The sequence below is a fragment of the Myxine glutinosa genome, chromosome 4 (assembly GCF_964187855.1).
Source record: "Myxine glutinosa chromosome 4, kmMyxGlut1.1, whole genome shotgun sequence".
Lineage (NCBI taxonomy): Eukaryota > Metazoa > Chordata > Myxini > Myxiniformes > Myxinidae > Myxine > Myxine glutinosa.
The window spans coordinates 127,504,904-127,528,797 of record NC_136264.1 but is presented as its reverse complement, the minus strand read 5'-3'; the positions used below and the strand labels follow the sequence as shown (position 1 = coordinate 127,528,797).

The following is a 23,894-nucleotide window of genomic DNA, read 5'->3' as shown; positions in this document are numbered from 1 at the left end:
CAATCCTAACTATTTCCTAAATGACTTTAACAACTTTACACTACCCGGGGTCTTTCTCCAGCCAAACCATTGGCCCCCTTACTCTATGGGTTCTAAAAACCAATTCCCATTGGCCAACCTGTGGTGCTTTTCAATTTGGGGTCTCACTCCCCTGATTCATCTCCCGGTGCCCTCGCACAATTTCTGGGCTGCGGCGTGTACCTCTCCCAGTGGGTCTACCCACCTGCACACCTCCACCACTGCAGTTGCCTCCGAGCTTACCTGCTCCTCACCCTAACCTAACTACCTGGGGAAGGCCCTCTGGCTCTCTCCCCACTCCGTGCCCTCTCTGGCACTGGGCTGCCCGATCCACACCCGGGATCCTCAGGCACCCACTCACAACTACCGGCTCCCAGAGCCCACCTGCGGCCTCACCTGGCCGACATCCTCACAGTGGTGGAGTGCCCAACCAACTACACACACTAACAGGCTACACGCCCAGCCATTTCCACAACACTAATGCACCCATTCACAACACCATTCTGCAACCGCACCACAAATGCCAATATCCAACCACAATTTACCTGCACCCTCTACCTAACACTTACACTACCCACCCCGGGTACTCGTGAAAGGGGTCCACTCTTCCCCCATCCACACCTTCGCACCATGCACACCACTCCGTACCACTTACTCCAACTCTCTCCACACACCTGTACTTGCACACCTGTGCTCTCACACTTGGTGCCACCTGCACCCTTCTCTCCCCAAGCGCATTCGCGCTGATCCACAACACTCACTACTCATACACTGCTCCACACACCTGTCCAGTTGCACACCTGTGCAATCACACCTGTTCAATTCTCACAAACACGGCATCATCTCAGCTAACTACTCCCTTCTGAAACTTGCGCTTCCCAGTCGTCCCTTTAAACTATTGCGCTCCCTCGTCATTATCATCCATACTAATCTACCTGCGTCCCCACTACAGGTATCAGTCACTAACTAATCTTAACGTTACCTAATGTCATCTTCTAGATCCCTACACACAATATCCTAACCCACCCGGGCTAGTTTTCACTGCCATACACCCCATAAGCTATTGCTCCTTTGCCCCCCGCATGGGAAGGGTGGCAGATTTGCCATCCCACCCCATCGGGGGTCTCTCACTACCAATTTTGCACATCAAATTTCAACAAATTAAAAATTTGCCAATCATCTGCCAATCACTGTACCATTACCAATCATCACTCTGCCAATCCTTTGCCAATCATCAAATTTTGCTTTTCTCTAATTTTGGGTCCAAAACACTAACCTCATCACCCAGTCGACTCACTAATACCTCTCGGTGCGCCAATTCCCGTTCAAAGCCAGGCTTCGTAAAGCCAAGCCATGAATGCTGGTTGTTCTGTGCCAGCGGTTGGATACGTCCGGCACTCGGTGCAGGGAAGGAGGTTTACCCGGCCCGAGATCCCACGCACCTTCTCGGCACGGAACCATCCAATGTCCCGATCTCGACCTGCCGGAATTCCTCAACAAAAAGTGGTCGCCATGACGACTCTTTCTATCGGGCCGCCCGCTCCGCCTAGTGGAGCACGGACGTTCAAAGCGAGGCCCAGCACGGATCGCGCACGGCGGTCCTTTCGAACCCGCCGTGGCTCGGATCCCCGCTGGTTCTCGCGGCACGCGAAACCCGGCACGCACCGAGGGCCCGCTTCGGCTAAAAGTCGACCTAACCTTTAACCCGGTCACCGTCGATGCTTCACCTGCTTGCTTACACCCCGCAGCCCGTTCCTTGCTCACACCTCCAGCCGTTTCCATGCTCCTTGTACCGTTCCTTACACACCCAGGCACACCCATTCCACTCACAGCCTTGGTCACACACCTGACCACCGAACACTTTGGCACACATCCGTTGGTAGCACACCACACCAACACACCTCTTCGCGCCCCCTCCTCTGTCACCTCCTCTGTGACAATCACAGGTGTGCCCTCATTCGCACACCCATCCACGTGCCTCACCACCAACTCCAGCGTGCATTCCCACTCACGCTCTACCATTCCAGGTGTGCATCCTTCCATCCCAGGTGTACATCCTCGCTCACCTGTCACAACCAACTCACGCTCCTTGTCACTCTCACTACTCTCACTACTCTCACCTCCACTCGTGACAACGCACTCACCCTTACTCTTGACAGCACACTCTTTCTCCATGCACCTGTCCGTCACACACCTTTCTCGCGCACACTCTCCCGTTACACCCTCTGTAACACTCACCACAGGTGGACACTCTTCCTTACTTCTGACAGCGCACTCTTTCCTCATGCACCTGTCGGTCACACACCTTTCTCGCGCACACTCTCCCGTTACACCCTCTGTAACACTCACCACAGGTGGACACTCTTCCTTACTTCTGACAGCGCACTCTTTCCTCATGCACCTGTCCGTCACACACCTTTCTCGCGCACACTCCTGCGCACACTCTCCCGTCACACCCTCTGTAACACTCACCACACCGCGCTCCCATGTGCTCCCTCGCACACACGCTACGACCGACTCACTCTCGCCAGCACACTCACTCCTTGGTACACACTTTTTCCTCACACACCCCAGAGTCGGACTTTCTTGCACACCTCCATTTTCGCACACCAGACCTGTCGCACACTTCACCCACGGCCTCTCACGAACACCCGGGTCCATCTCGACCCCCAAGCTCCTTAAATCCCCTGGCGCATCATACGCACGACCATATTGGTCACCACTTACACCGGGTCCTCTTCCTCTTCGCTTCTCCTCCATCACCTGCGAATCCCTCATCCGGTTAATGAGCACATCACGATCCAAACACAGACTTTGGACCAATTCTTTTATCTCCTCTTTTATCTCTTTCTTATCCCCTCTCCGTCGCTTCTTAATTTCACTCATCCCTTCTTCCACTTCTTCTAATTTGTGCTTCACCTCTTTTATTCCCCGGTACGTCTCCTCAAGCTCGTCCTCCAAGGCTACCTTGACCGTTTCCATGTGCGTCCTCACCTGCCGGTCCTTCGTCTCCATTACCTCTACCACCTCGTCCAACCTCGTTGTCAGTCCCTCACGTACCATCTGACATTGCCTCTGTGTCGCTATCAAGTCGTTTTTAATTTCTTTTTGTGTCGCCTTTAACCCTCCTAATACCGCAGTGTTCCTTTGAACCTGCTCCACTAACTCCGTCTGTCCCACCGTCAGCTGCTCCACCTCCTGCGTCAGGTCCTCTATGCCCCCTTGTAACTTTACAGTCCCCTTTCTCACCTCCTTTTCCATGTGCTCCTCACAGTGCCTCACCTCCTCGCGCACTCCTCCGACCTCCTCACTCACTCCTCTTCTGATCTCCTCTCCCATCACTTGCATCTCCTGCCCAGATGCCACCCTCATCTGCTCCATTTCCTCCCTGTGAGCATCCAGTTTGGTTTCTACCCCCATTCTGACCCCCTCTATCTGCTGCTCCATTTGTTTAACTTCCCTTTCCGCTTGGTCCCTCATGTCCCTCAATTTGCCTTCCATACTGTTTTCTAACCCCTCTAACCCATTTTTCACTCCCTCTATCTGATTCTCCTGGGCAGCCATTCTATTTTCTACCCCCATTAACCCATTTTTCACTTCTTTTATCCCGTTGTCTAACCCCTCAAAATTATTGTCTAACTTCCCAAATTTCTTGTCTAACCCCTCACTGGTACCCCTCGCTTCGTCCCTCATTACCCCCATTTGGTTTCCCAAGTCATTCCTCAGGTCTTCACTTGTCTGGACCATGAGCGCCTTTATTTGTTCCATAAATAGGCCCCAATCCATCGGCGGCGCTGCTACGGTCGCGGGCGCGGTGACCAGCGAGGCGCCATTTTGTGCGTTTGCTACCCCCGCTGTTTCGCTCTCCTCACGTGTCTCAATTTGGTCCTGGACCGACCCTGCTTCACTCTCCCCTACCGGACCCCAGCCGTCTTGATCCGCCATAGCGCGACTTTCAAAATTCGGGTTTTGTAAAACAAAACAAATTTCGGCCGCTCCAAATTTTGACCAAATTTTTTTTTTTTTCCTCTATTCGTTTTTTGTTTTTTTTTCAAAATTTGGTCGGGCCTCGAATCTCACTCCCGACACCAATTGTTACAGACGTGGCTTGGATGTTATTTACCGAGCGGTTTTATGGTATGACCACGTCTGCACAAGTTACCCGATTGTGCCCGAACGTTGACTAGTCGCGCGATGCTGGCTCAATAAGAAAAAGAAGACACCCGGCTGGATTACAATAACACAATACGACACCAATGTTTCAATTCTCAAGACCTCCGGAGGAGATTATATTCGTACGGAAAGGTCAGATTACAGGGGCTAGAGGTATAATCACAGAAAGACAGGCACTTAGACACACTCTTATATTAACCCCGGACAGACGACAGACAAACGGGACAACGGCTGACTCACACGGGGATTGATGACAGGAAAGCGGGTATCGATGGCTCCAGGTCCTCCTGGGCTCGGGGCAGGGTACAGTACGGTCCGGTCCGGTCCAAAGATGCGGGGAGGTATCGTCGCGCTGGGGGTGGCGGTGGCTTCTCTCTCCAAGCTGAGGCGCATCTGTCGTCACGTCCGGCGCGGGGCCGCGTATATCCGGCGGGGAGTGACACGCCCTCGGCTCGTTAGCTCCGCCCCAGATGGAATCGGCACGTTGCTTCTCATTGGGTGCGTGGGGGGGTTACTGGCTCCGCCCCTGACGAGGAGCTGACAGCCAGCCCCTCCGTGGTAACGCCGTGGAGCGCATGGTCATGGCGGGTAACCGAGCCGGTGTGAGGACGCACACTCCCCGCCCCTCTGTTGTTGTAGTCGTAGTTGTAGTTGTAATTGTTGTTGTAGTTGTTGTTATTGTTGTTGTTTGGGGAAGAAGATGGGAGGAGGTATGGGAAAGGTCCTAAACTCACTACTGATGCCATATAATCACATTCTGGTGCAACGAAGAGTCATAATTAATGGAGACGAGGCCTTAACTGACATAGAATAAGAATAGCTAAGAAGATGTCCGAAAGTTGTCTACGTGTGGTGCGGTGGACCTGGGCACGACATTTAATGGGGGAATAAGGGGAAGGTCGGCTCTACTGATTGTTATTTACATGCAATGGGACTAGGGAATGGGGGATTGGGGAAAGTTGGGGAGTATTGGAGAAAATAGGGGAATATTTACAAGCGGATATGGAGGCCAAATTCCATATTCGCAACAATATATATCTCGGCAATTTCCCGTGTGTGGCGACACGTGAACGAAGCTATGCTCCTCTCTCCACATTATTGTGACGACATATAAATTAAATATTTCATCGTGACGATTGTCATCAAATGGACGAATTTTTAATATATCTCGGCATTTTCCCGTGTGTTATTTCAGGCGGTGTATGACTGACCATGCCGTGATTGTAAAAAAATATATCTCGGCAATTTCTCGTGTGTAGCGACACGTGAACGAAGTTATGCTCCTCTCTCCACATTATTGTGACGACGTATAAATTAAATATTTCATCGTGACGATTGTCATCAAATGGACGAATTTTTAATATATCGGCATTTTCCCGTCTGTTATTTCGGGCGGTGTATGACTGACCATGCCACGATTTAAACAAAATATATATATCTCGGCATTTTCCCGTCTCTTATTTCGGGCGGTGTATGACTGACCATGCCGCGATTTAAAAAAAAATTATCTCAATGGACTTGAAGTTACAGGCCTTTGAGAATTCATTTCGTTCTATAAAGGGCAACTTTCATCGGATTTTCTTCCCGTTTTTTTTCAACCGAGTCTAAAACTATGTTAGCGGCTGTGAAAAATGGAATGATATATCGAATTTGATTTGAAATAAAACTGTGTGAGAGAGGAAGACACCACGGGCCTACAAAACAGGCCTCAAAGCTATGCGAGTTAATAAAATGGTGGATATGTGTTTATATGAAGCCTCTCCCAAAATGGGTGGAGCTATGGTTCCCAGAATGGGTGGAGCTTTGAGGTTTTGTCTTCTCTGCAAGAACAAGAACAAGAAGAAGAAGAACAAGAAGAACAACAACAGCAGAGGGCACTCTATTAGCAGCGTCTGCGACGCGGCTAAAAAATCTCTTATAAACCACTCACTAAGCCTGACCCAATTTTGAGTTGGCTGAGTAGTCTGATCCTGTGAGATTAGTGCTTGTTTTGTACTTTAGCAATGGTTTACTACCACCTTAGGGGTGGTGTTAGACTAGAAACCTGCCCAAAAAGAGTGATAGGTGATTTATAAAGCTTAATAAGTTTACCTAAATTGACATTTTACATATTATTGTTGGGAACTGGCTTTGTGATTTTTCTGGGTCATATTCACTACTACTTTCTGGGTCTACTTACTCTGTAACAGTGCAGTTCCAAATCCTATTGGTGTGACTCATGTATAAAACCTGTATGGTATCTTTACTATCAACCTGGGCCACCAAAATCATTTGGATTTTTGAATACACCAAACATCATATAAGATTTGCTTCAATATGGATCTTATTCTACTTTGGTATGCAGCACAAGACTGCGGGATAGCATCATTGGCTGAGGGCGCACGCGACTGTGCCGCTGATGTAGTGCCCTCTGTAGGTTAGGGCAGGAATGTGGAATTTGTTTCGGGTGCCGAGGATAGCTCGCCTACTCTTTACGAAGGACACCCTGGGATCTTTAACGCCCACCAACGAATGCCGGAAGATGGGACACCCGTTTAACGTTCATCCGAAGTATAGCACACACATTGATAAATCACCCTGCCTGTGAAACACCGGGATGACAATTTATAGCTGGGCCGAGATTCAAACACAGGCTAGACAGTTTACAAAAGAGTGCGCGTACCTCTCGGCCGAGGCCATCCTACCAGCCCTTCAATACGGATTAAATGAAAATTCATGCACCACAATAGGTTATGCACATTATCCTCATTTACTTGTGTGGAAAATATTGAGCATAAAAATTTCCACTTTCTTTTTGGGAAATTCCGAAAGTGACAACAGCAAGATAGCTGTGGCCTTTGGCTGCACACAAGACTTGCTTTCAAAGCAGCTCAGGAAGCTCTTCTACAAAGTAAGCAAGAATGATAATTTTATCTGAGATGACGTCAAACTTCTGAGAACTCTGCTTTAATGTCTCTGGCATTTTAATCTGACTATTCAGTGATAACGCTGCAAAAGTTCAGTAAGATGATTAAGATATATTTTGTCGAGGGGAAGCTTCCTTATGATACTCATCATGACACAATAACACATCACACTTTCTTCAAGAAGTTATATTTACCAACAAGACTGAAAAGTAACTACAGCATGAAAATACTCGCCCTTTGAATTGAAGATGGCTGTTCACACATGACATGTGAATGTGAACATTTTGTTTGCCTATGGACATGAATGTGAAAATGAATTCAAGCAACTGTGAACGTGAATTTGTTTAAACTGTAAGGAATGCTACGTGCACAGCAACTGCACTGAGACGGCACAAGGTGCAACTTGGTTACTGAGGATTCAAAGCCAGGTCTTTCCTGCTTGCAAGGCGAGCACGCCATCCACTACGCCATTGGACTCCATCACATCATGATAGTGTTCCATGAAGGCCCGATGGTATTTTTTCATCGGTATAACGTACTCTTGGAAAGCAAATACTGTTCTGTATACGCAGAAATAGTTTGCTTAAGCCTCATGAATACACATTAGGTGGATGTGGAATTTTATCATAAGTGGCCTTGGATTATTATCAGAAGTGGCCTTGGATTTTTTTTTATCACAAAACATTACTTTTCTTTTTGCAACCACACTTCAAATCCTCCATTTTACTTTTGCACTTTCTGACTTCTTCAAGTGCCTTGATGCCCTGCTCTCCTGTTCTCCATTACTCAAACTTCCCGTTTCTCCATCTCGCATCGGCTCTGCCATTCCATGGTTCTTCAAGTCCCCGGTTCTTAGCCACAAAGAGTAAAGACAAACTCCCACACAAAGGGCTGCTGGAACCCAGCATGAGGTCCCGACTGCAGATGCAAATCTATTCTGCAGGAAGAAAAGCTGAGAGCTGGAGATATATGCATTGTACGGAATGCATTCATTATACTCTCTCTCACTCTCTCTCTCTCTCTCTCTGTCGCCCTCTCCTTCTCCCTCTCTCCCAATTTAAGTCAAACTTATTTTAAACCAGATTATTGAAGCTGAAGTTTTCTTTTTTTAAATAAAATAAAGTCTTGAAATGCATCCATTAATATAGACTGTGGAGCATACTCATTACTTTTTGTTATCCATCACATGTGTATGTATACTCCCACCCCATACTTACTTCAATTAATCCGCATGTCTGTCTCTTTCTATTCAAATTGATGTCCGATAACTTCTAGCAGGATCGCAACAATGCATGTGTAAATTTGCATAATCAAGTGAAAACCAGATCGTTGGACTGTTGGGTATATTCTGTGATGATGATTTTATACATGCAAACGTAGACACACCGACACAGAAAGGGATGCCATACACTTCATGCCTCCATTATCTCAATCCAATTATCTATTTACTTAAGTTAATATATCTTATTAACTGGAATGGTCTACTAATATTACATGAACACACCTAATTTATGTAACTTACACATTTAATCTATTGGCATTGCCTATGCTTACTCTTGTGAAATCCACACAATATTTTAATGTTTATATACAGGACAATAGAGAACTTTCAAAATGACGTAATCTGACCCAGAATGCTCAGCATGTGCAAAAACCACTGGTAACCAAGTCCATTGGGGGCAGTGGCCTAACATTTCCCATGGATGCTAGATAAGGATTAACATTATTATCGTTTAATTATCTTGTTTCTCATGTGTGCTAGATATGCCACAACCATGAAATGGTTCACAAAGCTTCAAAATAAGCCGAAAATACTTGGAAACGCACCCGCGAGAATAAGTGTGCCTCTGCACAAACAAAGGATTCGGAGACCTTTCTGATCAACTTGCCTAAAAAGTTAATATATTGCAGCACGTGCTGCAAAGCTCCCTTTGATGTGGGACCACAGGCCTGTGGAGACCTGTGGAATGGCAAGTTCTACCTTACTTCCCCAATCATCCCTGTCAGTGAGTGTACCTTGCAATTTGCGGGATTACCTCATGTGAACATAGCAGGCTTGTTGCCAACCATAAAAACCATAGCAGGCCACAAGAGAAATTATACTAGATTTTTGCATCTATTGGCAAAATAAGAAGCATCCATCCATGTGTGTATCCACGGATATTTCTCGTATATCCTATATTCTTGTGAGTCTGATTTGCATTCAGGAACAAAACAATTATGGTTAACCATTTTGTCTAAATGCTGAAAATTATGTTTAATAGACGATTTAAATTATAGATTTTGCACTAGTAAAAGCAGATTAAAAGTGCCGGAGAGCCAAACCACGTCAGTGTAAACACACACACACAGCGCATGCGTGAAAGGCCTCATTTAGCATTCCTATGTCATTTTGAAAGTCCCGTATTGGCTTCGCACCTCCATCACCTTCCCTTCCTCTACCTCCCTGAAAGATGGTGTGCTGTAATTACGTGCACTTCCTCCTGCTGTTACTCATGAAGCTGAGTTAAACTCAAGTTGTACAATGATTTATGTCTACCAGGGGTCACCGGCAGAACCAGATCACTGAGGCAGGCATGTTAGTTTGCCTTTGATTTTACATAGAAGAATATACATGTACAAAGACAGAAAAGGTAACCTAGACACAGAAGGATGACATTCGGCTCTTCCTGTCTGTGCTGCATCCACACGCCATTTTCTTTGAGGTATGGAGTTACTTGATTTCTGTATACAAACACCATTAATACCATTAGCGAAATCTAACTCAACAGCCACATCCCTTAAACATCCACAAGCAGATAATTTGGCCCACATTACGTTCAGCCGGCTTTACATTCCAATCTGAAGGATGGGGTGCTTCGGAATGCAGCATACCCTGCCAACACTGCTTCAGAATGACAATTTGAGGGTTGAACTCAGACCATATCATTCAATGGCAAACCCACTATCATGTAAGGTATCCTGCTGGTCCAATACAAACTATGTTTACAAGTAAATGCCAATTCTGTGCTTATTCTTCAATTCCTTCTCTTTTCGCCAAAAGCCCTTGGAATAATGGCCTGACAGCAATAATGTCCAGAGATCAGGATCTTGATGGCTTCCATTTCAAAGAGACGAAGAAGCCTCATTTGCAGAGACAAGAATAATCAACCTGATACATAATTCCATCACACAGGTGAGAATTTCCATGTGCCTGTTTCTGTGGCATGTTGTTGTCAGACATACCACATGAACAAGACAAGCCTTGTCAAAATGGCTTGCCTTAAACACCATGGCAGGTGGAAACATGAGGTTTTAATTTCATGGAAAAATAAGAGCACCGTGTTTAATGTGGAAGTGCAACCACTCAAAAACATTCAGGACAATATACCATCAGCATTGTTCACGAGCTGAAACCATAAAGCGTTTACTGAATGAAAGACTAAAGGTGATGGGAAGTTTGCATTGATTGAATGGAAAGCTAGTCTTAATTGTGAAGGCCGGTGTCGATCTACGTCAGCGGAAAGGTAAAACAATGTTGATCGAAGTATGTTAACCACCATGGGAGCATACTTCGATCAATGTCTTGTTTATTCCATCTAGTTTTGCAATGTTAGATCAAGGTGACACCTTTATGTGTTAAAAATAAATAAACAAGAGGACGTCATGCGGAACACGATACTTACAAAATCCAACCCCCCCCCCCCCCCCCCCCCCAAGAAAAAAATTCCATTGATACAGCAAATTGTCCATTTCATCAAGATTAAAATTGACAATCTTTATCAAAGCTAGGGTCAACAGGAAGAAAAATGACAATTTGTCAGATGAAAAATGATGATTTTGTAAGGTTGACCTTGAGTTGACCTTTTGACCTCAAAAAGTTAGTTTCCCCATTTAGTGACTCAATGTGCAAATGCTGTTCAATTTTCAAGTCAATCAGATGTAAATTGAGGATTTTAAAAACTTGGCCTATTTTGACCTCAAAAATAGTTGGTGGTTGAATTCAGTGACCATATATGTAAATGCTCTTCGAATGTCAAGTCAATCAAATGAAAATTGATGATTTTAGAAATTTGGCCTATGTTGACCTTTTGGCCTATGTTGACTTCAAAAATACTTGGTGGTTGAATTCAGTGACCAGATATGCAAGTCCTCTTCAAATTTCAAGTCAATCAGATGAAAATTGAGGATTTTAGAAATTTGGCAAAGTTGGTGACCTTTGGCCTTTGTTGACCTTTTGACCCCAAAAACAATAGGCTTCTCAATTGGGACGACCTATACAACTTGGTGAAGTTTCGTGACGATCGGTTTAGAATTGTGACCTGTAGGCCGGTGACAAACAGACAAACAAACAGACGGAACCACAAACGCAACCGACCAATATACTTGAAAAATCTTCGATTTTGCAAGTAATAAAAGATTTGTATAAAGGACAGACCTTTACTACTTCCGTCCACCACAGTTTTTCGAGGACAGATTCTGGAAGCAAAATTTCAGTCACTAATATGATTACCTATGACCGAACAAGAGTGAGTGTTTTGGGGAATTTAACACAAGATTAATCAAATCAGTGCTGTTGTTATGGCGACAGTGATTATGGTATGAAGAAAACAGAAAACAGACACAATCACAACCATTGCCAATAACATATTCCAAGGGCAGGGCGGCCAGGTCGCACATCGAGCATATTTGGAGAGCACTTATGAGGTGTATGTTTGAAATCATTGATTCTTGCAGAGGTTTCCTGAAATAACGAGGAATGTGGGCACAGGAGTCGACTAAATTAGCATCGTATGTTCTTAAAGCTTCTTGGTGCTCATCGGTTTGCTCCTTCATAACGTAACGTTTTGTTTTGCTATCAAACGGCTTATTAATATGCATTAATCAGCCGGTGCAGTCAAAGCTTATGAGAAACAAATAAGCATCCTTAAAATGGCCTTATTATGGAATCTCATGGTTTAGTGGATAGCGTGCTCGCCTCACAAGTGACAGGACCCGGGTTTGATTCCTGGGTGAAACCCTAGACAGGTTTTAATGGCAAATGGCTCTGCTTATGCAGCAGTAAGTAGGAAGCCAGTTGTTAGTCGATTGGCGGATCGCTTTCCAAGGTAATGGCTCTGCCAGTATGAGGAGCACGTGGTCTGTGTTCTTCTCGAATAACCCTTGACACCAGGTTACAATGCTTGCCAGCTCAAAATGTAGTTATGGGCAGCGGCTCTTGCACTATAACAAGAGAAAAATGACCACAGTCTGGTCACCAGCTGCGACGTGTAGAATCATGAGGATATCCGTTGCAATATGCGCTACCAAATTCGACCAGTCATTAAATTATACGCATGCACTAGCGTATTTTTGTCTTTCAGCTAAATTTATTCTGGTTTCTTCAAACAAATCGCGATTTTAGTCCGCGATGTTCTTACCTCATACCAACGCACGTCCGAGTGTATGCGCATGCGCTATTCAAAAAGGCACCCCAACAACAAGAACAACAACGCGGTCCTCTCATGGAGCTGCTCGTCGCAGCTAAAAAAAATTCACTCCCCCAGGTGTCTGTTGCCACGAAGGGCAACCTGCATTATTGCAAACACCGGTATAGTTAATCACCGGGAAATGTTAACCAATCCGAAATGTATGGACGATTTGTTTTGGAGAAATGCAAACAGCTTGGACTTTCAATTTGTAAAACATTTAATTTGTTTTGTTGCATGGCCGATTGTTATTTGACATTTTCGATTGTTACATTCCGCTGCTCTCCCTTCCCTTGGATCGGCTCCCAATATTGAATTTATTTGGTGCAAGCGAGAACCTGAAAAGTGGGCTACTCCGTTTTGCTGCGGGGTGCAATGAAATCTGAATGGGGAAAGGTTGTTTGCGGTACGGTGAAACCGTCGGCTCTACCTACCCACTGTCAGATTTACGACACTGTTGTACAATAGGGCACATCTAAGTGTGGATGGTGCGAGTAATTAGTTCTTGACTAGGCATTCATTGCATGCACAGCTACTATCTGTTGTTTGCAGAAAACGTTTCTGGTTAGACGGTTGACACAATAGACAGATGATCATACATTACAGGTTCACACATTATTTTTTTTCGCTGCACAGCAATTTTATCCTCGGCTAGCAAGCATTGTATAAATAATTGCAACCTAGGCTTGCTAACACTGTACAAAATAATAGACTTCGTGTGAGATAACTTTCATTTGACCTGCAAATGGAGGAAGATTGACTGCTGCTATGGTTTGCAGAAATGCTAATTTTCACACCTATTTTCGCCCAGCGGCAATAGTAATGAGTAATTAATTAATTAATTATTGGCGAGGGTTCAAAGTACGATGGAACAATGAGGTTGCGAGATGAGATTTCAGGGATTGAGTTCCCTTTCCCGTGATTACAGACAGTATCATAATTATATCATCCGATAACTTAGAAATGGACGTTAATGGCTTGATGTTTATTATGATGCATTACAGGGAAACCATCATTGGGTTTGGAAGTAATTGGGAATGGAACTCTCCAGGTTTGTGAAAAGTATGAATTAATGAAGAACGACTTTTAATTGAAAGCGCAATGCTCGTACAGGCAGTTTTGAACATGAATAAGAGTTTAAAAAAAATTTTTTTTTAACAAGATCGAGGCTCGTGTAAGAGCTAACATTAATGACAAAAAACATAAACGGACACATACAACATATAATAAAGGGAGCGGGAGACAAGATGGGGGGAGAGAGAGGGAAGCACACAAGCACAACAGTAGAGAACAGGGACATCGGAGATCTGTGGGAGGGAGAGGACTTGGGGGGAGGAGGCACGGGAAGGTGGGGGTGGGGGGGAAGAAACCCATGGACACTGCTAGGACTACCAGGAAAGAAATCGGTGTTTCAAAAAAGTGGATCTGGAGTGAATTAACGGGGGTAGAAAAGATCAAGGTTTTGGATTTTAAAATTTCTTTATATATATTTTAATTTCTAAAGTTTTTATCTTAATTTAATTTCATAATTAAATTTTAATTTTAAATTTAAAAAAATGTGTGTAAGAGTTTACCGAGTGTGTAAGCTTTCTGATTTATGCAATGCAAAATGCGGGCACTTTTGTAAATAAGTGATATGAGTGAACGGTATTAAATAAAAACACAATCGAATACCAAATCTAGAAGAGAATCAGCTTTTTAGCTGCAACGAGCAGCTCTATGAGAGGACCGCGTTGTTGTTATTGTTGTTGGGGTGCCTTTTTGAATAGCGCATGCGCATACACTCGGACGTGCGTTGGTATGAGGTAAAAACATATTGCAACGGATATCCTCATGATTCTACACGTCGCAGCTGGTGACCACACTGTGGTCATTTTTCTCTTGTTTGTTTATGAAAGAGCTCCAGAAGAAGTCAAGAACCTGACACTTACTTTCCTCTAGTTCCACACAATCAGGGACGCTATGCTCACACCACTACCAACCTCGGTGGCTTCTCTTCGCGGTGTTGATCCCATCGGCTTCTTTACCGTCTTGCACAAACACAGTTTGGTTTATTTTATGAGCACCCTGTTTATCCTACTTGTATAACAGGACGGTTTGGCAACCCACTCAATTATTTGCCCACTTCAACAAATCTTCGTGCAATTACACAATCATTCAATTGCTCTTCTGTCATCAGATGTTGTTGTTTTCATTTTTAAAATATTTTTTTGGTTTCTTCCTGGAGACTGGCAGCTGTATGGCTCTTTAAGCTGTTTCTCACAGTGTCGGTGGCAGTACAGTGAGCATTAAGCTGAAGGAAAAGACCAACTTAAAAAACCAATAATTTTTAGATCTGTTTATTATCAAGTTTTTCATATCCTTTCTTTGCATTAAAAATACAACTCAGACCGTAAAGCAGAAAATGCAATTCACTTTGTTGACTTTTCCGATATTTCTCCCAAAGGCAGACGTATTTTGCCTGGTGACATCACACGTGCAGGGTGTTCAATATTCCAAATTAATTATTTCAATAAGAAAGTGTAAAAATTTGCATGAAAGCACAATAATTTAAATTTTTACATAATTTCTATAAGGAGCGGCAGACGGTGACTGAAAATGAGCTACAGGACTGTGCTGTGACAATGCCTTCACCAGGTAGAAGGATCTGTACCAATCCTGGCCTAAAAAACAAATGTCAAGGTGCCATTCAGTCATTTGAGAACACTTTTCTAATTTACAAAAAATGAAAACCATTGCAGCAGAATTCCACCCTTAATAATAAAAGACTGTTCTGTACAGTTACATGGCTTCCTGTCTTGAGAGGTTATCATAAAGCTATCCATGTGATCAAGTTATTACTGTTGTTGTTATTGTTGTTACCCTGCTCACACAAAGTGAAAAGTGGAATTAAGCAATTGGTTCCTTTATGTCTGTCTACCAACGTCAGTTTTCTGATCGAGGAACAATGTAATTACAATTGAATATTATATTTTGAACACGAATCGGAACATAAATCAGAAAACTATCCTGTAGTTTAGCAGCACTTTGGCTCTGATTTTGTCCCGATTGCACATGTGCAGAGAGGAGATGATTTTTTTTTACTTTGCCCATCTGGCAGTCAAATAAAAACTTGAAAATTATTCCAAACAGGAAACGTACTGTTTTTAAGGAAGTCATAAAGGACACAAACAATAGGTACGAAGAACTAATATAACATGTTATATAAGGTGGTGTAAAAGGCACTGCATCGACGGCGGTAAACGTGCAAAAAATTATTTTTTCTACAACCCTCAAAATCTTTATTTTATTTCAATTGAATTATATACTTGAACACTGGAAGAACATAAATCACCTTTTTGTCACTTTCAAAACCTTTCAGTTCAGCAGTATTTGGACATGTTAAATAAGGTGGTGTAAAAGACTGCATCAACGGGCCTAAACTTCCTTTTTATACAACCTTAAAAATCATTATTTTATTTTAAGTGGATTATAATTTTTTTTTGTTATTGTTGTTGTTGTTTGACGTTATTCCATCCAATGTACAAATGCATCTTTGTTACTTCACTCTACTCACTTTTCTGTGGGGTATTCAAATTAATTCAGTAGCATAATAAACTATCCAGCTTGCTTGTCTGAGATTTTGGAGTGAGCTGCATGCTCGACGAATCGCAGGTGTAATGGACTCTAAATAATTGTTACGGGGTGCTTAGTTGGGGAATTATTTGAGTGAACCTGGGAGCCCGTTAGTAGGAAGTACCATTTTTGTTTTCCTTCCATCAAATTACACTCGCTGACCATGTGATGAGGACATTAGGCTCACATTATTAATATAAACTGCTACGTATCAATGAGGATTTCTACAAAGACCTACTTAAATATACTTTATCAGTTACCAACCAATGCTCGGAGGAGATAGTTATGGTGAGCTTGATTTGAAAATAAAACAGAAGGAAGGACAGAGACAAAATGGAGGAGCATATCAAATTATAATATACCGGTAAATTATTGAGCTATCTTCTCTGTATAAATTATTTTCTGCACATACAGCCAAATGGATCTACCTCAACTTCGTTAATCATCATCAAGAAGCTGGTGATATAAGGGAAATATACTGACGATGCTGTGCTATATTGAGCGATCTTTATCAGGGCTCATAACCAAGGTTCTGCTTAGTAGGGAGGCCACAGGCGGAGAGCCGCAGAGCCTAGGCTCTGAGGCCACACACAGTCTTGTGCCACCAGCGATTAAAATCACTTCAGAAATGGGAAACCACATATTCTCATATTGCAATGGGTTAGTTGCTCCATGGAGGAGAACATTTCTGGCAAAGGGGCATGGCTGCAGAAAAGGAAGAGAGGATGGTGAAGAAGAAGGACCAGAAAATAGTTGGTGGTGTGTTGGTCGGGTAAGTGGCCTTGCATGGAAAGTAGGTATACTTGACAGAGGGTGCATGAAGTGCCCAGCAGTGGACCCTCAATGGAGTGGACATAGTTGAACTGGAGAGGAAGTGCGACAGGTGGGGACTGCAAATGAGCTACTGATCTGTGCTGTTACAATGCCATGGCCAGGTATAGGGATCCGGACCAATCCTGAGCTTACAACAAATGCCATCGTGCCATCAAGTCTTTCAGAACACTTTCACAGCAGAGAGCATCGTGCCAAAAACACTTCCTTGAAAACCAAACCAAATCGTGGAGCAGTGGATGTTGCTGAGGAAAGCGGATTGTGAAGACATCATTACCATTGTGGAGGCTTTGGGTTTATGACTTGGAATTATCCGAGAGGAGCACAAACCCTGCTTCCAGATGCTTACTGGGGCATTGCTGCATGGAAGATTGTTGGTACACCTCAGGTACCAGTGGTGGACCCAGTGGGGGGCACTCTCCCTAAACACCTCGGGGGTGCACCGAGAGTCTGTTTGTGAAAATCATATCTCAGAGAGTTGTAGACGGATTTGGACAAAATTTGGTGAAGAGGTTGTGGATGCGACAAGGATGGAATTAATCGATTTTGGTGAAGATCTGAATATGATACGAGAATGTTTATGTGATTCTTCACCATTGAGAGATGGGGCCAAAAACGATATACAGCAAGATATTTCAAAAAGTTGTGGACCGATTATGACAAAACTAGGTGGATGAGTTGGTTAGGTGACAAGAACAAGCCAATTAGATTTTGGTTCAGGTCCAAATCCAGATCTGGCCAATCAGTGAGATGCAAAACATAAATTGTTCATCCTGGTGGAGATATGTGCTCCACCGAGTGCCGTTCTAGTTACCCTCACCTGAAGAGAGGGTATTGCATTTGAGTCCATTTGTTACTTGCCGGAAAAGATTCCGGCGAGTATGTTGATCGGTTGGTTTGTTACTTGCCGGAAAAGACTCCGGCAAGTATGTTGATCGGTTGGTTTGTCTGTTTGTCTGTTTGTCTGTCTGTTCGCAGTACTACGTCTACACCGTTGCACGTAGAATCACCAAACTTTACACACATATTTGTCTTGCCCTGGAATAGACCGTGCCCAATTTTTAACTCTCTCGGCCCAAGGCTTCCATTATGACGTCATCATTTGATAATTCCACAAGTACAAAACTTCATCCAATCAAGATGCAATGTCTTGAGAGACATGGCGGCATAAACTGGTGGAGGAAAAAATAATGATGACGTCATCGGTCACGTGGTTTGGCCGCCATCTTGGAAAACCTAAAAACATTGCACCGCTACATCTCCGAAAGTGCTGAATAGAAAAAATTGAGACATGGCTCATTGTAAAGAACTTTCCATGGGGAATAAATTATGTTAATGATGATGTCATCGGTCACGTGGTTCGGCCGCTATCTTGGAAAAACCGAAAAACTTTGCACCTCTATATCTCCGAAAGTGCTGAATAGAAAAAATTGAGACATGGCTCATTGTAAAGAACTCTCCATGGGGAATAAAATACGTTAATGATGACGTCATCAGTCACGTGGTTCAACCGCCATATTTGTCCTAAATGGCCGATAAAAAAGTAAATTCCGGCAAGTCCTCGGTCTCTGACCGATTTTTCATCTGTTTGTCTGTTTGCAGCACGACGTCTACACCATTGCACGTAGAATCGCCAAACTTTATACACATATTTGTCTTGCCCTGGAATAGACTGAATCCAATTGATGATGTCATCGGTCACGTAGTTCGGCCGCAATCTTGGAGAAACCGAAAAAATTAGCACCTCCATATCTCTGAAAGTGCTGAATAGGAAAAATTGAGACATGCCTCATTGTAAAGAACTCTCCATGGGGAATAAAATATGTTAATGATGATGTCATAGGTGCCTCCATTATGATGTCATAATTCGACAAGAACAAAACTTCATCCGATCAAAATGCAATTTCTTGAACGCCATGTCGGCATAAACTGGCGGAGAAAAAAAAATAATGATGACATCATCGGTCACGTGGTTCGGCCGCCATCCTGGAAAACCGAAAAACTTTGCACCTCTATATCTCCGAAAGTGCTGAACAGAAAAAACTTGAGACGTAGCTAATTGTAAAGAACTCTCCATGGGGAATAAAATATGTTAATGATGATGTCATAGGTGCCTCCATTATGACGTCATAATTCGACAAGTACAAAACCTCATCCGATCAAGATGAAATTTCTTGAGCATAATCTTGTTGCCCTGGAATAGACTGTGCCCAAATTTTAACTCTCTAGGCCCAAGGCCTACATTATGACGTCATAATTCGACAAGTACAAAACTTCCATCCAATCAAGATGCAATTTCTTGAGCGCCACGTCGGCATAAACTGGTGGAGAAAAAAATGATGACGTCATCGGTCACGTTGTTCGGCCACCATCTTGGAAAAACCGAAAACCTTTGCACCTCTATATCTCCCTAAGTGCTGAATAGAAAAAATTGAGACATGGCTGATTGTAAAGAACTCTCCGTGGGAAATAAAATATGTTAATGATGATGTCATAGGTGCCTTCATTATGATGTCATAATTCGACAAGTACAAAACTTCATCCGATGAAGATGAAATTTCTTGAGCATAATCTCGGGATGAATTAGTTTAGAAAATAAATAATGATGACGTCATCGGTCACGTGGTTCGGCTGCCATATTTTTAATTTTGGCAAGTCCTCGGTCTCTGATTTTTCATCTGTCTGTTTGTCCGTCTGTCTGTTTGTTTGTTTGTCCACACATAATAAATATGATTTTCTCTGCAACCGTTGGTCCGATTGACAGGAAATTTTCACCATAGGTGCAACTCCACCTGTAGAATTTTTAATGATAATTATGAAATCATAGGTCACGTGGAATGGCCACCATCTTCGAAAAACCGAAAACATTTGCACCTCTATATCGCCGAAGGTCTGCATTGAAAAAATTGCGACATGGCTCATTGTAAAGAACTCTCCATGGGGAATAAAATATGTTAATGATGGTGTCATGGGTGCCTCCATTATGATGTCATAATTCGACAAGTACAAAACCTCATCCGATCAAGATTTAATTTCTTGAGCGTCATCTAGGGATAAATTTGTGGAGAAAATATAATAATAATGATGGCATCGGTCACGTGGTTCGGCCACCATATTTGTTGTGACACAAAAGCCTTAAAACCACTGAAAAACACGTCTTGGCGAGTGTCTGAAATCTCTGATTGCTCTTTCTAGTTTTCATATGTATTACAATCTTACTCTAATTCACGAAATGTCCGTCCGTCTGTCTGTCTGTCTGTTCGAAGGTACCGTAAAAACTGCTGAACCGATCGCAAAGATATTTTGGGTGGATAATCCTGGGATCCCCAGGAGTAAAATAGGCTATTTAATTTTCCCAATTTCAGCTTTGGTCTCCAGCATTCTCAGGTTTGGACTCCCGCATAACATTCGCGTTCGCATAACGTTCATTGTGACGATGTTTTCATTGTGACGATGTTGTTTTCCCGGGTGCCGCACAAACGGCTGCACCGATCGCTGCACAGCTGCACCGATCAAACTTGGTGACCTCGGACAAAGACCTTTTATCAGGACACGGGTTGAATCCCTGCTTGAGAGAATTCTAACCCATTTCAACTGAAGGAAACACGTATCGGAGTACATACGACATAGCGATTGTGAACACGATTATCGATCACGATTCACCATCACGATCATCACGATCATAGTGTATCGATCACTGTGGGACATTTGGTGAATTATAGTAAGATACTGTTTAGATTTTGATGATTTGCGTGTGATATGATTTAACGGATGTTTATATGAATCGTTTAAAATAAAAAAAGCCTTCAATTTCTGATATTTTACCTTTTCATTTGGGCCTCCCAATTGAAGCCCCGCCCATAGGGCGGGTACCGTTGCTAGTGTATATAACTGACGATGTTGTCGTGGAATGTGGGATAACTTGATATTCTTCAGACCACAGCTGGTGTTCATTGCAGGGTTCAACATGGAACTGATTCATACCGTTCAGGTTGTTCCCATGGTGAACACTTAATGATTAACTAATTACTGGAATCATTTGTCACCAGAGATGCTTCTTTTTTCCTCACCATTTGTGAACCAAGAAGTAGAATGGTATCCCAAATATCAGATATTCCAGAGTCGCTATCATTCTGTCTGAATTTGGCACCTGATCTGTGTTTTCAAGACTGAAGAACATGCTTTTAGACCATGGGAAATTCCCCAGGGTATACAATAGGCATCAATGTGTTGAAGAAGAAAGCTTGGTTATAAGTGATTCACATTGTCGAGATGATGGAGGCAAATGTTCAGCTGATGGCAAAACCATAATTCTGATCGAAGGTCACTTCCATGTCAAACATTGTTCAATACGTCAGACATTGGCTTGTTTTGATAATTATGTCATTTGTTTCATTACATGCAATGTCTGCTTTTCATTCAATTGGATTTCTATGACGAGACAATAATTAAAATATATGTTGAGTTTGAGTAAAAGTTTTTTTCATTGGAGTACTTCTTTTGAAGTGTAATGGAGCATTCTTTGTTGATATTTAGAATAGTCTTTAGAATTTATGACAAAAAGAACCACCCATAAAAAGTTCCCCTCTCTCTCTGTTCGTGTCATAATTACATTTTTCAACGGAATCAATTTTTTTGCGCCACTCCACCCCCCGCCCCCCCCCCCCCCAACCACAACCTAAAATCATGGATACGCTCCTGGTGGTACTGCTTGAGATGATTGTTATTGCATTTTGCGGCCCACATGTGTTTTATGAAATTAGTTTCACATTACACTGTACAGTACTCGTAAATTATTGCCATTCCCTAACGCTTCATCAGATCCTTCAATATAAATTTATTGAGACTCGGAAATTTGAGAACACATAACTGAACTGGTTTCAGAAATGAAATGTAGTAATAATGTCATATACAAAGGCCCAGTCAAGATTCGTATTGCTTTGCCAGTCAGGTGGTATTCGCCATCAATACAAGCCTGATACTTCAATAATTTATCGTATCATTACACCCATCATTATTTCCCATCATGCAAGCCGAAAAAAATACAGAGGTGAAAAATAGATGGATATTTTATATGTCAAAAATGAAAACATAGTGGGGGAATTTCAACAGCAGCAGCTGCTGCAGTTCAACTTTAGAGATCAGGAGGTCTAGCTTTGGGTCACCGCTTTTGTTTGAATGAATGAATGAATGAAAATAAACATAAAAATGAGTTAGTAAATAAACTTAAGATAATCAATTGTTATACCGGTGGAAGGGAGGTTCGACCTCTCAGGTACGATAAAAAGACCCCTCTATGTGTCATATCATCATCATGTAATACTTTTCTTACATGGCCAGCATCTCAATGACGTTTAGTGAAATTGAGGTGGATCCATTGTGAAGGTATGTACAGATAATATATTAAGTTAGCTCAAACGATGTATATTCTCCTTTGACACAGTCAGCCATTTCCACTCGGGTAGTATGGTTACCTCCGCCACCAAAGGTGGATGGAGGTTTTGTTTTCACCCTTGTCTGTCGGTTTGTTTGTTTGTTTGTTTGTGAACAAGATATTTCAAAAAGTTGTGGACGGATTCAGACGAAATATGGTGGAGAGGTAGATGTGACAAGGATGAAATCATTACATTTTGGGGAAGATCTGGATTCGGATCCGGCTACTAGAATTTTTTAGGTGATTCTTCAACATTGGGAGATAGGGCCAAAAACGACATATAGCATGTTATATCAAAAATATGTGGACGGATTTGGATGAAACTTGGTGGAGAGGTTGGTTGTGTGACAAGACTGAATTGATTTTGGTGAAGATCTGAATATGGATTCAGATACGATAATTATTTAATTTTTCAGTGATTCTTCACCATTGAGAGATCGGGCAAAAAGCGATATACTGTATGACATATTTTTTTAAGTTTTGGACGAGTTATGAATAAACTTGGTGGACGAGTTGTTTGGTGACAAGAACAAGCTGATTCGATTTTGGTTCAGGCCTGAAATCCATATCAGTGGGATGGAAACCATAAACTGTTCAGCCTGGCGGAATTATGCGCTCTACCGAGTGCCCTTCTAGTTTCATTTTGAGTCAAGCTCACCCTGAACAATCCTCTCTTATGATTGGTTGGTAATTCAAAAAAGGTGCTAGTAAGGGAGCTTAAACACAGCAGTTTACATTTGGTATGTTTACAGTGAGAAAATGTCATCAATGCACAGTGCGCTTGTCCAGTTCAATGGAAGGCAAACAAAGATGGTGGATCTGGTTCTGGTTTGATCACTAAATTCCCTGTAGTAAAAGTCTAATAATGCAATTCTGCTTGCGAGCTATTGGACATAATAATAATAATAATAATAATAATAATAATAATAAAATACTAATACCATTTCCCTCACAAGGAACTTCAAATGCAGGAGGAACCATTGGGCCCATCAAAGCTTGCACAATGATTGCCAACCTACAATTGTTCGTCGGTGCTCTTATCATTTAAAGTCAAGTTCGCCCTTAACCATCCTCTCTTAGGATTGGTTGGTAATTCATAAAAGGTGCTAGTACGGAGTTTAAACACAGAAGTTTGCATTTGGCATGTTTACAGTGAGAAACTATCATCATTACACAATGATCTGGTCAAGTTCAATGGAAGGCAAACAAAGATGGTGGATCTGGTCCTGGCTTGATCCCAGAATTCCCTGTAGTAAAAGTCTAATAAGGCATTCTGCATGGGAGTTATTATACAAAATAATACGAGTAATATGAATTCCCTGACAAGGAATTTCCCTGCATGAGTGGGATGGCATGAGCCTATCAAAGACTGAACAATGATTGCTAACCCAGGTTGTTTATCCGTACTCTATCCTTGTATGTTGGTTGCCTGCGATGGTTAATTTGTTTTCGTGATAACATATATGATTG

At 42.8% G+C, this 23,894-nt stretch overlaps 1 protein-coding gene across 3 annotated transcripts in view; it reads right to left on the bottom strand.

The window, feature by feature from the left end:
• LOC137425200 (ephrin-B1) overlaps positions 1-23,894 on the bottom strand; it is a 252,193-nt gene that overhangs the window by 87,298 nt on the left and 141,001 nt on the right. The gene's annotated exons all lie outside the window — the stretch shown is intronic.